Raw genomic sequence first — 16,502 nt, forward strand, 5'->3', positions numbered from 1 at the left:
ACAGAATTTTAAAAGTGGGGAAGGTAAAGAGACCTAATGGAAATAAAGTTTCGGTACTTTACTTGAAGCAGTAACACAGTGGCACTGGCCCTCTGCAGTTAGTTACGTACTACTGTGATACCTAGACCACTCACTCAGAAAACTATGCAAAGTGAAACACTCGAAAACGTATTTAATAAATTAAAAATGGAATTCTAAAATATGTTCAGGTAACCCACAAGGAGGCATATTCGTTAGGCCCACTGACTGTAAAAACATGGTCCCTAGTCAAAATCAGCCCAGCTTGGACCAGTCTATCCTATAGTCTTGTGAGAAACGTTAAACAAATGTTAAGTGTTTCTTTTTTTTAAGACTTTATTTTTTTAGAGCAGTTATGGATTTACAATAAAACTGAGATGAAGTTACAGAGATATCCCATGTACCCGCCACCCTCACACACGCATAGCCTCTCCCCATTGTCAACATCACTCACCAGAGTGCTACGGTTTTTAACAATGATGAATCTACATTGAAACATCATAATCACTCAACATGCATCGTCTGCCTTAGAGTTCGGTCTTGGTATAGTACATTCTATGTGCTGAGACAAATGCATGTCTATCATAATATAGAGTATTTTCACTGCCCTAAAAATCCTCTGTGCTCTGCTTATTCACACACACACACACACACACACACACAACCATCATCAACTGACCTTTTCACAGTCTCTCTAGTTTATCTTTTCCAGAATGTCATATAGTTGGAATTACACAGTATGCAGCCTTTTCAGTTTAGCTTCTTTCAATTAGACTTATGCATTTGAAGTTCCTCCATGTCTTCTCTGTGACTTGATAGCTCCTTTCTTTTTGGCACCCAATAATATTCCACTGTCTGGATGTACCACAGTTTATTTATCCATTCACCTACTAGAGAACATCTGATTGCTTCCCAGTTTTGGCAATTACGAATAAAGCTGGTATAAACATCCCTGTGCAGGTTTTTATGTAGACTTAAGTTTTCAATTCCTTTGAGTAAATACCGAGGAGAATGACGGCTGGATTGTACAGTAAGAGTATGTGTAGTTTTATAAGAAACTGCCAAACTGTCTTCCAAAGTGGCTGTAGAATTTTGTATTCCCACCAGCAAGGAATGGGAGTTCCTGTTGATCCACATCCCCATGGCATTTGGTGTGGTCAGTGGTCCAGATTGTGACCGTTCTAATAGGTATGTAGTGGTATCTCAATGCTGTTTTAATCTGCACTTCCCTGATGACATATGATGCAGGACATTTGTTCATATGCTTATTTGCTATCTGTATACTCTGGTGAAATGTCTGCTCAGGTCTTTGGCTCATTTTTTTAATGAGTTGTTTGTTTTCTTATTGTTGAGTTCTTTGTATATTTAGAATAGCAGTCCTTTATCAGATGTGTCTTTTGGAAATGTTTTCTCCCAGTCTGTGGCTTGCCTTCTAATTCTCTTGTTGTTGGCTTTCTCGCAGAGCAGTTTTTCATTTTAATGCAGTCCAGCTTACCAATTCTTTCTTTCATAGATCACATCTTCTGTGTTGTATAACAAATGCCATTTTAAGCCACTATGGTTTTTGAGTTGTTTGTTATACACAGTAGTTAACTGGTAATCACCTTGAAAGCTACAAAAAAATTAAAAAAAAAAATTTAAACGCCCACTGAATTTATCAACTTTATCACTGTGAAAAATCTGCTTCTCCTTTCTTATTTTCTGTTTTGTTTATCCAATCACCTACGCCTGAAATCTAGAAATCTTGTTAGTGTCTTCCAACTCCTTTATTTATTTTATTCTGTAGGCAAAAGAGAGCTTCTGAAAGATTTTAAATAGAGTGAAACCTAATCAGATGTGTATTTTAGAAAGATCTATACCAGCAGTTCTCAATGTGTAACTCAAGAAACCCTCAGGTCCACAGGACCATTTTAGAAGGTTTTCGAGATCAAAAATATCTTCATCATATTGTTCACTCTCATTCTTTCATGAACGTTCAGTGGAGGCTTATGGAGGATACATGCATGACATGTGATATCACAACAGAATGAATGTAGAAATACATACAGGAATCCTTCTGTCTTATTAAACTAAATATTACAGACTTGCAAAAAAATTTAAAAAATAATGACACCCTTCTCACTAAATTTTGTTTTGTAAAATATATTTTTCTAAAAAATATTAACATGTAATGATATTATTTTTATGTTTAAATTTTTATTTATCTTTTTAAAATTCTCAGTGTTAATTTCTAATTTGGTAAAAATTTCTAATAATCTCATAAGCAAAAGTTTTTGGAGTCCTCGATAACTTTTTGAGAGTATAAAAAAGTCTTGGGCCGGACAAAAAATTTTTTGTTTTGGTAACTACTTATCTAGACTATAGGTAATATGGTAGATATTTTTTAAAAGTACCAGAATGTAGGCAAGAAGATAACTAAGACGCCCATCGAATACTTACAAAGTAAAAGATGTCCTAAGGTAAACAACAGCAACGTAGCTGGACAGGAAGAGGCGGATAAAAGAAAAGTTAAGAAGACAGAATAATCAATAGTCCATAAGGACTAAAAATATTTGCAGAGGATAAGGAATGGGAAGACTCCAGGATGACTCTTGGGTTTCTGCCTTAGGAAACCACTCACTTAAAAAAGTACGACTTATCCTTGAAGGCTAAGGACTTTCCTCTGTGAAGCCTTTATTGACCAACCCAAGCTTGGTGTCATCATCCATGGTCTAAAATGTAACTCCGTTCTTATACCTGCCCCACGGGTTACCATCATTCGTCTAATATGCCTGTGCCCTCTCCTGGACTTGAGATTCCTGAAGCTGGAAACGGTATCTTATTCATTTATGCCCTCAGTGTCTCCACCATCTCCGCCACATAGGAAACAGGTATTCAATAGATGTTACATGAATGCGTAACAGGAGCAAAAATTATTGAGTTATCCCCCTCCTTTGCGCTCGCAAAAGAGGATCATGTCCTGGTCTGCTAGGTTCCCTGCCATTTTGGCCCATTAAGATGAGGTCAGTTTTGCCCAGCAATTCCCAGATTTTGAGATAGAGGACAAATAGGAAAGGCAGAAAAAGAAGACAGAGAAAAAGACACATGAGAAGCGGGTTTGGGAGAGAAAAGTTGGGGGCTTAGCATAAACAGAGGCACTAGGAGTGTAGAGGGAAGAAGGAAGAATGCTTTCTAGAGTGTCGCTGAGGGTTACAACCCTGTCATTCACTTATGTTCTTAATGAGGCCCAAATAAACGTTGGGATTACTTTTTAATTACTTTTGGTTGCTAGACTGTGTTTCTTTAATGTGGTACTGTGCCAAGACTGGACCGTAAGGGACCTAGGCGTTTATTTGGATTACAAAAGAAACGTCCATGTGTGAACCAAGTTAATATGAGGCATTTTTCACTAAAAGGCTTTAAGTTTCATAGTATTTTGCGTGCTTCTTTGTTAAGCATGCATATGGGCTTTGGTTTCAGCCGAAGCTGTTGCCTCTGCTGGGATTCAGACACATCTGAGCACGTCTGATGAGGTAGTGACAGGCCCCAGGTGCCAATTTATGCAAGTTGATCTGCCTGGGGATGTGGAGTGGCTACAGGGAGCAGAGCTTTTCAAGACACACAGTGGGAGACACCCGGGATTTCAAGGAAACAGCATGGTGGCTCTCCTGCTCAGGACTCATGGACTCATGTTTGAGCTCTAAGCAGAGAGAGATGCTATAGGCCAAAATGGAGAAAAAAAAAATCATTTTCCCCAAGGAACTTAGGAGACACAGTCCAAGACCCTCTTTGTGTGCCTGCCGACAAAGTATACTCTGCGTGGAGCACAGTTTGTTTCTTGGCCAAGGTCATTGACCGCAGACCATGCGAGTCTACTTGGTTCCTCAAGTTTGCAGCTTTGGGAGCTCCATGAGCGTAGTGATAGCAGGTAGTAACTGCCCTCAGAGATTTTCTCAGAGAGGGGATGCCATTGAGCAGTAGGGCTATTTATGAGTGCCTCCATGACACCCCCAAAAGATACCCTACAGATATTCCTGGCAGGGAATTTTCAGAAGGCTAAGGCTCTCGCGAGTAAGTAAAATTTGAGTTGTTAGAGTTAATGTGACCTCATCTGTGCCCACTGGTTTCCAACACAAATAATGACACAAGCCTCGCCCCATGCTCTACTGAAGCCATGTCAAAGAAAGAGCACTTGTTGCATTGCTGAGTGGATCTCTTATTGCATTTAGTAAATAAATTCCACTTCATTTCAGAAAGGATTCAAGGCAGTTGGCTAGTTTACTTAACAATGAGTTGCAACCTAAAGCTATTCGGTTGAAAGAAGCAGCTCTTTTCTAAAATCTGAGAGACATCGTGACCAAAAGACCATTTGTTAAGCGTGTACCCGCTAAGTGTTGTTGCACTGAGGTCCTTCACCAAGAAGCTTTACAAACATGATCCATGTTCTCTGGAATTCGGCAGTCTGAAATGGGTTGAGAACTCATTTCAGGAATGGAATGATGGAATTGGAAGATTCTATTTATAAGAATGATAAAAAGGAAAAACAAACAAACAAACAGCAGTCTGAGACAGGAGCAGGTGTGGCCGATCATGATATTAAACAGAACCAATGCTTTTATTTTCTTCTATAAAGTGACCCTATGGAAACTTTTTTTCCCCTTTTTATCACCTATTCCCGCCATTTTGCATTTTCATAGCATGTGCACCCAAAAGGCTCATGGATCCCTTCTCCGAAGACATTATAGGAGCATTTGAGATCTTGTCCCCCGGTGTATTTCTTCAGTTTGGCTCAAATAAACTCATCAAAATTCAAAAAAGATATTATAAAGTAGAGAATGTGTGAGTGTTATGTTTTGCTGATAGCACGTCTGTGCTAATCCTTCAAAGAATAGTTTGACTGCACTTGATGACACCTTTGGGTTTCATTGACGGTTGAGTGAGAATGTTCCAGAGATGAGATGGCCTACCTTACAATCTTTGCATAAAGAAAAGGATAGATCAAAATCAGTTTTCAGGAGTCTAAAAATATGAAATATCTTGGTTCCTATCCTGTTTTTCCTTCTGCACAAGTACTTTTTAACTTTCTCCCAAGAAACAATTATTATTATTTTTTTATTTCCAGGAAACCCACCATAAAACAAGGAAAATCTAAAAAGACTATTAGTTTCACTTTGTCTATAGAATTCCTACACACTCCTATGAAAGATTTATCTTGACTCTAATGCCAGCAAAGGGAATCTGAAATTTGATCTGTTTCTGGTAGTACACTGAATAAAGATTTTTAGACACCGATCAAATCTCATACTACTTCACAGATGTTACAATAAAAAAAAAAAAAGAAGTCAAATCTTGTTACAATTTCCAATTAGCAGATAGTTCTTTCTCACTGCTGGTCTTGCAGCTAAACTCAGGTACCAGGATAAATGTGGAGACACAGAGGTTTAGGCCATGGGCAGACGTTACACGGGTGTCCTTCGTGAATGTCAGAGACAAAGCTGACTATTCCTTGGTGGCTGGAGTTTTCAGGGCTAAAGCTCTAGACGCATTCATCACAGGGGCCGGCAGTATGCCACTGCAGCAAAGCCAAGCGGCTCACTTACATTAGGGTCTCGCAGCATATCTAGGAATCGGGGGGCCCCCAGGTGGAAACCCGAGCATTCGCACAGAAGAGTCATCACGGTAAGTAAAATCACAGACATTGAGCTTCAGCTCGTGAGAGCTCACGGTAGGACTGCAGTCATTTTTTCTGGACTTTCTACAGCAAAAGGAAATCAAATTATTCCAGGAGGAAAATATGTTGTGGCTTTCTTTTCCGAGGAAATCACGACTTGCTCTCTCCCACTATGCCTGACTGAGGTCAGCAGTGACATGGTTGCCAGTGTGTCTGCTATGAAAAGTCTTGAATAAGCCTTTTTAAAATGGCAAGTAGAACACTGAGCAGACACAGAAAAACCCCAGAGGCTTTCTTTTCGAAGCCAATATGAATCATTCACTTATTTCAGTAGCTTGAGACACCTCCGTATAAACATACTTAGAAGAATTAGTGATATTACACATAACATGAGTCATTTAAAACCTCATCTTCTTTCATTAGGAAGTTCAGTCTTTAACCGGGCTCGGTCTGAGCAAATGTTTCATGATTTCACATTTGAGTCTTAAGTCGACATTTAGCTTCATTCTTCATTATTTGACCTAAATTTTTAGCTTCCTCTAAAGCATTCAGGGATTTCTCATTAGACACATTTATTAAGAAAAGCCAATAGAATTCAGGAAGTTTATGCTAAGCCAGGCATAAAATTCTTAGAGAATTCTAGGACAGTGATTAGTGACAGTTTACATTAAGCAGCTATAATAAAAACACCCAAAGTACAGTGATTCAAACAACATGGAATTTTATTTCTCTTTCATTAAACAATCCAGATAGACGGCTACCCCACGAAACCATCGGGGTCCCAGATCCCTTGTATCCTTTTCCTCTGCATCCCCTACGGTGTTGTACTGGTCACAGGGTCAAAACTGAGTCACCAACAATTAAGTGTTCTACCAGCAAAAAAGGATGGAAAGTAGAGGGGAAACAGCTTCCTTTCAAAGAAGAAATACAGAAGTGGCCCACACCACTTTGGCTCATATTCTGCTGGCAAAAACTCATTCACACAGCCGCAACTGGTTATGAAGGATTTGGAAAATGTAGTCTTCACCTGAAAAGCTGTGTGCCTAGCCGAAATTCACAGGTCCTCTTACTAAAGAAAAAAGAGAATGGATATTGAGGGACAATTGCATTCTCTACCACAGACCGTGTACCCTGACATGTATTAAAGAAATACTAGTTTCATGAGATGTCAACAGGCTTACTGAAAAACAAGTTCTTTATAGCAGGACTTATCAGAGCCTAACATTTAAGCTCTGTGAGGCAGGAAGAGCTTTGCTACATTTCCTGAATCGATTTGACCAGGGCACCCATTTTTCAAAGGTCAACTCTTAGAGCTAATGCTTTGTGGAACGCATTTTGGGAACCACTGCTCTAGAATGCTATGCTTAGATTCATTAACTCTGCTTAGATATCAAAATTTCCCGGTGAGAAATGAAAACATCACCATATTCAAATGCTACACTTTTTTAAAAGGGCTGAACATACCAAAAATAGCATACGCAAATTCTTATCATACAGTGAACTCATTAAGACTGGTTTGTGAAACCTTGCTTTTTCCTTAAAAAGGGGGAAAGAATATTTCTTTATGAAAGACAAAATAAATGCATATGATAAGCATCCTACACAATGGAGTGTCCAAAGGGTTAATGGCTTATCCCATGCTAAATCAGTAAGTCTATAAAACCAAGTTCACAGGGTCACAAGTCAAACAGCTTAACAAATGGACTATCGGTTAAACATTGTTGATGGTGCCAGATCAACATCCTTTAACAGACCGAGCTACAGGTCAGGGTCCAGATGACCGGAGCCCCTGTCTCACCTTGTATGTACACTGCTGGGGTACAGGATGAGGCCGTGGAGGCTAAAAGAGTATTATCTTTGCCACGCACACCAGGAAAACACCCTGAGACTTGTTCACGGTTAAGATTATCAGCAAAGTCATCACTAGTCCTTACTTCTCTTACCATTAAGAAAAGCCAAGAGTCCAGGGTACTCTCCAATCATCACACAAAGAATTATTGCCTAATTTTGTGAACTAGGTAATGGATTTTTATATCATTTATTTGGTTCGCATTGCCTGTATCAGTGGGTGGTGTCCCTTACCGAAAAAGCACTGCTAAAATTGTGGAGAAAGGGACTTTGGAACCCACCAGTCCTGGGTTCAAACCCTGGCTTCGGCACTTCCCAGCTATGTAGTTTCAAACAAGCTACCTAACGTGAGCCTCAGTTTCCCCATCTATAACATAAAGACTGTAATATCTACCTCATAAAGTTTAATGAGAATAGGAAGGAGTGTAACATAATAGAGGTCCTAAAAAATCTTAGTTTTCTTCCATTCTTACTTACCACTCTTCCCCAGCATCGTGGGTGATCAAGACACTCATATCTACATTTCAGTCCTTGCTCTGGCTCTTAGCAGCTATGACATGACCTTGAGGCAGTTATTGAATCCCTCCAAGTCTCCGTTTCCCCATCTATAAACTCTATATTAATAGTCCATACCTTATTGGATTATTAGGGATGAAATGGAATATGAAGACATTAGCACAGTGGCTGGCATATATTGTATTTCATCAAAACCAAGAATTCATCAACTTTACGATGCATCCTGGTTTTAGAGATACAGAAGAAAAATGCGTATATCTTAGATATGATAAAATATGAGAGTAAGTACTTAATAAATGTTACGTGTTGTTATCACATATAATATATTATTAAGGAGTGTTCTGTGGAGACCTAGGAGTAGAGCTTATGTAGATTAAAAAGTTCATCAAGTTTAGTCCTAGAAAATAAATGGAAATAGGAGAGTTGACATCATGGCCACAATATAGTATGATTAGTGTAATAACAGAGGCAGACTCGTGGTGTGGAGATCCTAGAGAAGAAGTTGTGATATACTCTGGCCTAGGAGCATGGGGCAGGGAACGTGGAAAGGAAAAGCTTCACGAAGAATTATTGATTCATAAAGAGGGTTTTGAAGAATGAACAAGGTATTTGACAGTTAGGAAAGACATCCCCGACAGAGGAGAAAACAACTGAAAAATTGAAGCTGGGGAACACAAGACAGCTCAGCATCACTGGAATGTAAACCGCTTCCCTGTTGGATGACGGAGTTTGCAGGAATCTATGTGGCCAGCTAAGATAAGCCTCCTTCATTCCCTGAAGAGATGACTTCTAGGTAAAATAACTTGAATCCATTCAGAGAGGAAACATAAAATAAATGTACCTAATCACCTAACCCTGCAGGATAATACAGAAAAGATGAGTAAAATCTCAAAGGCAAAAAGAAAAATAGACTTGGAGTTTCTATCTCCTAAAGAAAAATATGTACTAATCGAAGAACAAAAGATGACAAATTTGGGTATCCTTCATATTTTCAAGATACGGGCCCCAAACAAATCCATTAGCAAATAGGTCATTCTAAAAATAAAAAAATATTAAAATTAAAATTAAGACCAGTTTTTTCCATTCTAAATTTTAAAATTTACTTTACTATCAGTACAATCATTACATCTTTTTGGTCTTAAAGCATATTGAGTTTTACTCCAGCTCTTATGCTAATAATCAGTTTTTAAATTGGATTTTGTTTGCATTTTGAGGTATTACATCTTCTACAAATGTGTAGAAGATAAACTCTGACTCCTAAATTATTTGGAATCAGTCGATAGTTGATCTCCGGGCCATAAATTCCCATCAGAAAGATCTAGATAAGGACATATTCTTATATTAAGAAAAAAAAAATGATCCTCATTAAGCTATTTAATGTATTGGGTATGGAACCAGTCTCCCAAGTTTCTGTTGCACTCTTGAATTCATTACACCTTCAGTCTTTCATACATACCCGTTTCTGACCACTTCATGCATATAATGAAATTTCTGAAGGACTAAGCAGAAAATGGAAACTGCTAACCTGATGCCTACTGACAAAGGCTTTTAGTTTCTGAATACTTTATTCAGTGCTATATCATAAAGGGTACACTGAGGTTCTCCCTGAGATACGAAGAAGGGTCACATCTAGGTAGACACAGCATGGGCTATGGCTTAGCAGAGGCTCCAGCAATGAGCACAGCAGACATAAACCCGCTCTGTCAGAGAGCATATGTAGACTAAGCCAAACATTAAAAACTAAAAGCAACAAACCACATGCTCTGCTTTGTTTGGGACAATTATTATCCTCTGCCATGTCTATTAGAATGATCTTCTATCTTCTTTTATCTGATAATCCCTGCTCCTCTGCCATTGTCCACAGGGCTGACTACTAGAATTATCTTTCTATTAATTATCTACCTACAGGTCGGTCCTTCCTGTGGAGACAGCATCTGAGTGGCTACCAATGAGGCCCCCTGACCCCAAGATGCTGACATCAGTGGTTTCTGCAATCAGTGTTAAGGTTTGATTCTATCAGTCTGTTCCTTTCATCCTCTCTCCCCAACCTTGAAATACAAACACCCAAAGGGAGCAACCCCATTTTAAATTGCTCTTGACCATCAAACTCTTAGCTGGGGTTATTTGATCACTCACTGTGAAAAAGAGTGAAACTCAGCGGGGTGAGAAAGAAAAAAAAAATAGGATATTCCTAGCAAAGAACATTCTTTGCCCAGCCCTGCTAATGCTCAAGTACTTCCCACCTGAGATGTCTTCTGCTAGTATCACTTGTCTCAAAGCTTTCTCAAAATATGTTATTGTTCTTTCTCAGCAAAGATGGTGTTCTTTCTCCTTTAAAAAGCAGCATCTCCCTGGGACTCCCTACTCCCCAAATCTCCCACTGAGGTTTTTCTGCTTTAGTTTTATTTCTTTTTCTTCTCTGAAAGAATTTCCTCAAATTCCCAACACCCTCCTCTGTTAAGTTTAGGTTCCTTAGCAATCAGTTGGGGGCAACATTTAATGATTTGCAGCTTTGCGGCTTTCTTTACAGACTCTTTTAAGATAGAGAGGGAGATTTTTCATGTCACAGAATTGAGCTATTACAGAAATAGAACACGAGAAAGAATTTAACACCTTCCATTCCTTGAAGCTTTAGGCTCCCTGTGCTTAGGGTGGTAAGTCTCTGGGGAGCCCTGTGTCCCCAGAGGAATGACAGCCCTGGGACTGGGGCCGGGCAGGCTGGAAAGGCAGGGAAGTGGGGATGCAGTCGGGCTTTAAGGATTAGCAGAGAATTAGTAATACATAACTTGCCCCCTTCCCTCCGCCATTCTTTGTCTTCTGAGAGGAAATACAGGGCTTAAAGACATGTTTCCTAGAAGTAATGCTCTTTCAAAGTTGAGGGGAAAAAAAGGAAAGAAAGAATATCTTTCAAAATGGATTAAAGATCTGAATATAAGACCTGAAACAATAAAATGCATAGAAGAAAACATAGGAACTAAACTCAAGGACCTTGGACTTAAAGAGGATTTTATGAATTTGACCTCAAAAGCAAGGGAAGTAAAAATAAATGAATGGGACTACATCAAACTAAAAAGCTTCTGCTCAGCAAAAGAAACCGTCAACGAGGTAAAGAAACAACCATACGAATGGGAAAATATATTTGCAAGCAACGCCTCCGATAAAGAGCCTAAAATCCAAAATATACAAAGAATTCATACAACTCAATAACAACAAAAAAAACCCAAACGAGTCAATTAAAAAATGAGCAGAGGACCTGAACAGACACTTCTCTCAAGAAGACATACAAATGGCCAACAAATATATAAAAAGATGCTCAACATCTGTAGCTATTAGTGAAAAGCAAATCAAAACCACAATGAGATACCATCTCACACCTGTTAGAATGGCTATAATCAACAGGACAAGTAATAATAGGTGTTGGAGAGGATGTGGAGGAAAAGGAACACTTATACACTGCTGGTGGGATTGCAAATTGGTATAGTCACTATGGAAAACAGTATGGAGGTTCCTCAAACAGCTAAGAATTGATCTATCTTATGATCCAGCAACCCCTCTACTGGGTATTTACCCCAAAGACTTGAAAATATATCCAAAAAGATATTTGCACACTAATGTTCATGGAGAATTATCCACAGTGGCCAGGACATGGAAGCGACCAAAGTGTCCTACAACAGAAGACTGGATAAAGAAGCTGTGGTACATCTATACAATGGAAGATTACTCAGCTATAAGAAGAGATGAAATACTGCCATTTACGATAACATGGATGGACCTTGAGATAATCATGCTAAGCAAAATAAGCCAGGCAGAAAAAGTTGAAAATCACACGATATGACTTATATGTGGGATATAAACCTAAAAGCAACAAATGAATAGTACAAACAGAGACTCATGGCCATGGACTATAGACTAGTGGTTATCAGAGTGTAGGGGGGAGTGGGGGAGGGGGGAGGTAGACGGGGTAAAAGAGATCAAATATGCGGTGGCAGAAAGAAATCTAACTATGGATGGTGAACACACAATAAAATATATATATGCCTTACTGTTGAATTGTACGCCTGAAACTTACTGGATTTCATTAACCAATGTTACAATAAAAATAAATAAATTTTTAAAAATTAAAAATAAATAATAAATAAATAAAAATGTATTTTCCATAAGGGCAGTAAACATCCACAAAGGAAGCAAACGATAAGCACAGAGAGGACAGAGCAGGTGGGTGAAACACAAAGAGATGACTTTGGTAGAGAAGCTTTTTGCAAGTTGTGAACGGAAGCCTGCTGATCTCTTCATAGACATGGTGTTTTAAATTTCTTTTTTCCTTGGAAAAAAATTATCTTCCTTAGCATGAATGTCTTTTTCTTTCTTTCTGACACCCTTAAAATAAAATGACTCCCTCACAACCTGAGCGGGCATCTCAACCTTGTTCTCAGTGGCTGGTAAAATAATCCTGGCTTTTAACTTGATAGTCAAGAGCAGTTTAACTAGGGGGAATGCTGAATTAAGCTAACTTAAACTGTATTTGTAGTTCCAAAATTCTTCACCCCTCTAATTTGTAGTGCAAAGGGTGGATCAGAGAGTAATACATCGTGGTGTTTCCTAAATTCTTTTTTCCGTAGACCTCTATGTCTAAGTACCTCTTATCCACTCATGGAAGATGAACATTGATGGGGAAATATTGGGTCCTCTGCTAAAGCACAGTATTTTGGCCTCAGAACCCCTTTGCATTTCTAAAAATTATCGAGAGCACCAAAGAGCTTCTGATTGATATTTCCCATATCGGCAACTAAAACTAACAAAATTTAGATTTTTATTAATTCGTTTAAAAATATAATAAACTTTTACATAACGTTTCTGTTAAAAAAATATATTTTGCAAAACAGATATCTTGTGAGAAGATTAGCATTCTCTCTAACTTTTTGAAAGTTTTTTTTTTCTTTTTTGCAAGTCTTTTTAATATCTGGATTCATAGAAAACAACTAGATTCTCATATCTGCTTCTGCATTCCATTTGTTGTGATAAGTCATGTAGTTTCTGGAAAACTCTGCCATACATTCATGAAAGAATAACGGTGAAAAAGGCCAAGATCATCTTAGTATCATCATGAAAATAGTCTAGACCTCACACCATACTCTGAAAACCATTAGACCAGAGCACGAATGGCTCGTGGGAAGTGGATGGGAAGGGGCTAGAATAAACCACTTATGAGTGATTACCACATGTTTAAAAACCTGCTAGGGAACCATTAATATTAACTCACTTCACCTAGAAACTGATTAAGGAGGTAGTCAGTTCCTCTGTCTACACAGGTGAGGAATACTCAGGAGGGTGCCAAGGTCAAACAGCTGGTGGGGGTGCAGAGTCAGTCTGAAGCTGATGCACGGACACCTAGATATCTCAAGGAAAGAATTTTCAACGTTCTATCCCTGTATTAACTTTCTATTCGAATGACCGCAAGTTTAGCACCTTAAAAATCAGCGACATTGTCACAGGAAATCTGAGGTCCTAGAGCTGCTAAAATGGATTCTCTGCTCTGGGTTCCACATTCAAGCTGCAGTCCACCCGAGTTCACATCCTGAGGCGGTTCTGAGGAAGAAAGGGCTTCCAACCTCGTCCGAGCCACTGGCCAAATTCAGTCCTTTGCAACTGAAGGACTGAGGTTCCCACTATCTTGCTAGATGCCGACCAGGGGTCACTCTCAGCTGTTGAAGTTATTCGCAGGTCTTGGCCCTCTCAATCTTCAAGCTGGGAATGGGAGCTCTCCTTTGCATAGGAGGACGTTGCTTCTTTTTCCATTTCGCTGAAAGCGGCTGAAAATCAGCCCCCTTTTCTCCTCTCCCCGCTGGGTTGTTGTCAAGTGAATCCATGCTAAAAAGCATAGCATACTTTAAAAGCAAACGTGTTTTTTTGTGTTATTTTTGTGTATGCGGAATTTTCACTTCTAAATTTTTAAAAATATTCATAGGATAATATCGCTAATGTTTTTCTGCACGTAGATACTTTTTGCAATATATGTGGAACCCTTTTAATAGCCATCGGGGATAGAATTAGGACAAAGATTTAAAAGTTGAATTATAAGATGACAGAGCGTCAAGGGAAAGAGCTGAGAAGGGAGAAAAGAGGGAGGGGGAGGAGACGCACACACAGACAGAGAACATTCACGCGCCATAAAAAAAGAGGCAAAGTTATCGGGATCGTTATGCCTTGACTGATCAACTAATAATATTTGTCAGACCAGGTAGTTTTAGGGTCTTTTATTTGTGCAGTTAGGGATAAGTATGAGAAATAAGTATAATTCTAAATCTACTAGTCAGAGCTGGAAGAACTCTGTGTACAGAGCCACGAGTCACTGGTCTAAGTCCTAAGGTTTTGGCGTAAGAGTGAACACAGGACAAGGGAATTTCTGAATCCCCTGTCGGTGTGGAGCTGCCTCTTTGGATTTATATCGTGTGCGGTTTGCTCACGTGGTGCTGCGAGTATGGCTCCTGAAGAATGAAAATTACACGAAGTCTGTGCCATCCTTTCCATAGCACTTCTGTCCTGGCTATTTTCAGAAGAAACGGCAAGTATAGACATTTCCTTTAGTATTTTTCTTTCTTTTTCCAATCACTTACAGGCCTCTCATTTTTCACAAGCCTCCTGTGTCCCTTTGATGTAGGTTTTTTGATGTAGATTTGCTAGAGCTGCCATGAAGAAGCATGTAGACTGGGTGTCTTAAACCATAGAAATCTGTTTTCTCGCAGTTCTGGAGGCTGGATGTCCAAGATCAAGGTGCCGGCCGCGCTGGTTCCTTCTGAAGGCCCCCCTCCTTGGCCATCTTCTCCATGTCTTTGGTCTTCTGTGTGTGTCTGTGTTCTATCTCTTCTTAGAAGGACACCAGTCATATTGTATTTGGTTCCATCCTAATGGCTTCGTTTTACCTGTCACCTTGTTGAAGACCTGATCTCCAAATGCAGTCACATTCGGAGGCACTGGGGGTTAGGACTTCAACATATGAATCTGGTGGGAGGGACTCAATTCAGCTCATGACAGTGAAACTTTGCTCAGATAAATTATTAACTCTGGCTGTAAATCATTTTCACCATCTATTGCTGCCATCTTTAATCCAGGTTTTTGCCTTAAAAAGACAAACCCACCAAGGTTTTCACAAGTAAAAATTCTAAAGAAAGCGTTTCAAAACAGGGAAATGGACAAGCAAGTCCTATTTTATTCCCTTCAGCTTTATCTCTTGTGATCGTCTTGCATTAATTCTAAATACCTTCCTGTTTACAAAGTAAACATTTACGCTCTTGTTTCCTTTTTATGTTTGCTTGGGTAAAATGTGCTTAGTTTGTTGACTTTATACTAAAAGGGAGTTGTAAAACATTGAAAAAATGTGGAAATCATAGCTATAAACTCAAGTGAGCCTAAAAGAGCCTAATTGATGGATTACTAAACTAGTGTTCAAATCTTATCACTCATATAATGCTAAGTTTTTACTTCACTTTGTGCTTTAGTTTCTTAGTTTCTATAACAGGAACAGTAATTCCTCTGTGGGGACGTTGTCTGAAAGAAACACCTAAACTTGGTGGCTTCAGACACCTGATATTGGCACTCTCCTGCCCCCTGGTGGCAATTTCCAGAAATACATGGGCAGTGGTAAGGGCACAAATAAAATGTAGAAGCTGTGAACCAAAAACCAGGAAATGCCTTCCTTGTCATGCACACTAGCTTTTTAATCATTAATTTTCTTGCTTACTCAGTGCTTTTTTTCTCTTACTAGTACAAGTAGTCCAAAATAAACAATGCACAGAATTTAGGAGTCATTCAATTACCCCAAAGAAACTATACTATACTTTTTATCTTTATTTTTCCTTCTGTCCCCTAAATCGCAAGGATTCATAGTGGATATCCATGCCTTGTGTCATTAATGAAGCCTCTTTTTAAAATTGTGATAAAATGCACACAACATAAAATTTACCATCTTAATCTTTTTTTAAAACTAATACAGTTCAATGGTATTAAATGCATTCTCATTGTTGTGCTACCTGAAAAGGAAATAATTTTATTGTGTTTTCTTAATTAAAAAAAATAATAATTATGGTTATTGTAAATAGTTCAGAGGGATATTAAAAATAGAAGTAAAAAATTACCCCAATTCCACCAGCATGAGGAAAAGAAGCAATTTTTATTTTGATGAACTACAATCCCTGTGACTTGTGAGAATCACAGGTCATTATACGTGACTTGTGAGAATCACGTATATTTTGACTCCCACCCTAAATGCACTGCTTCTCCACCTCCATTCTGTGTTTTTCTCAAAGAGACCCAGCTGGCCCTTGCCCTACTACCTCTCTATGCAAATTGCCTCCTAATGTGGGCAGTATGTGCAGCAGAAATGGCTGCTGCTTGAGACAACGGTGAGGGCAGCAGAGAAAAGCGATCAAGGGAAAATTTCATCTCATACATCCTATTTTTTTAAAGAAGTCCC

The 16,502-nt window shown here is 38.9% G+C and overlaps 1 long non-coding RNA gene across 1 annotated transcript; it reads right to left on the minus strand.

The window, feature by feature from the left end:
- Window positions 1-1,402: 1,402 nt before the first annotated feature.
- On the minus strand, window positions 1,403-14,986 carry LOC120616241 (uncharacterized). The gene is made up of 3 exons (XR_005656543.1): window positions 14,497-14,986; window positions 4,382-4,512; window positions 1,403-1,630 (listed from the first exon to the last, which is right to left on the minus strand). It is a non-coding gene; the product is annotated as an uncharacterized LOC120616241 (long non-coding RNA).
- Between the last annotated feature and the right edge of the window lie 1,516 nt (window positions 14,987-16,502).

The sequence above is a fragment of the Pteropus medius genome, unplaced genomic scaffold (assembly GCF_902729225.1).
Source record: "Pteropus medius unplaced genomic scaffold, Ma_sr-lr_union100, whole genome shotgun sequence".
In the NCBI taxonomy this organism is placed as follows: domain Eukaryota; kingdom Metazoa; phylum Chordata; class Mammalia; order Chiroptera; family Pteropodidae; genus Pteropus; species Pteropus medius.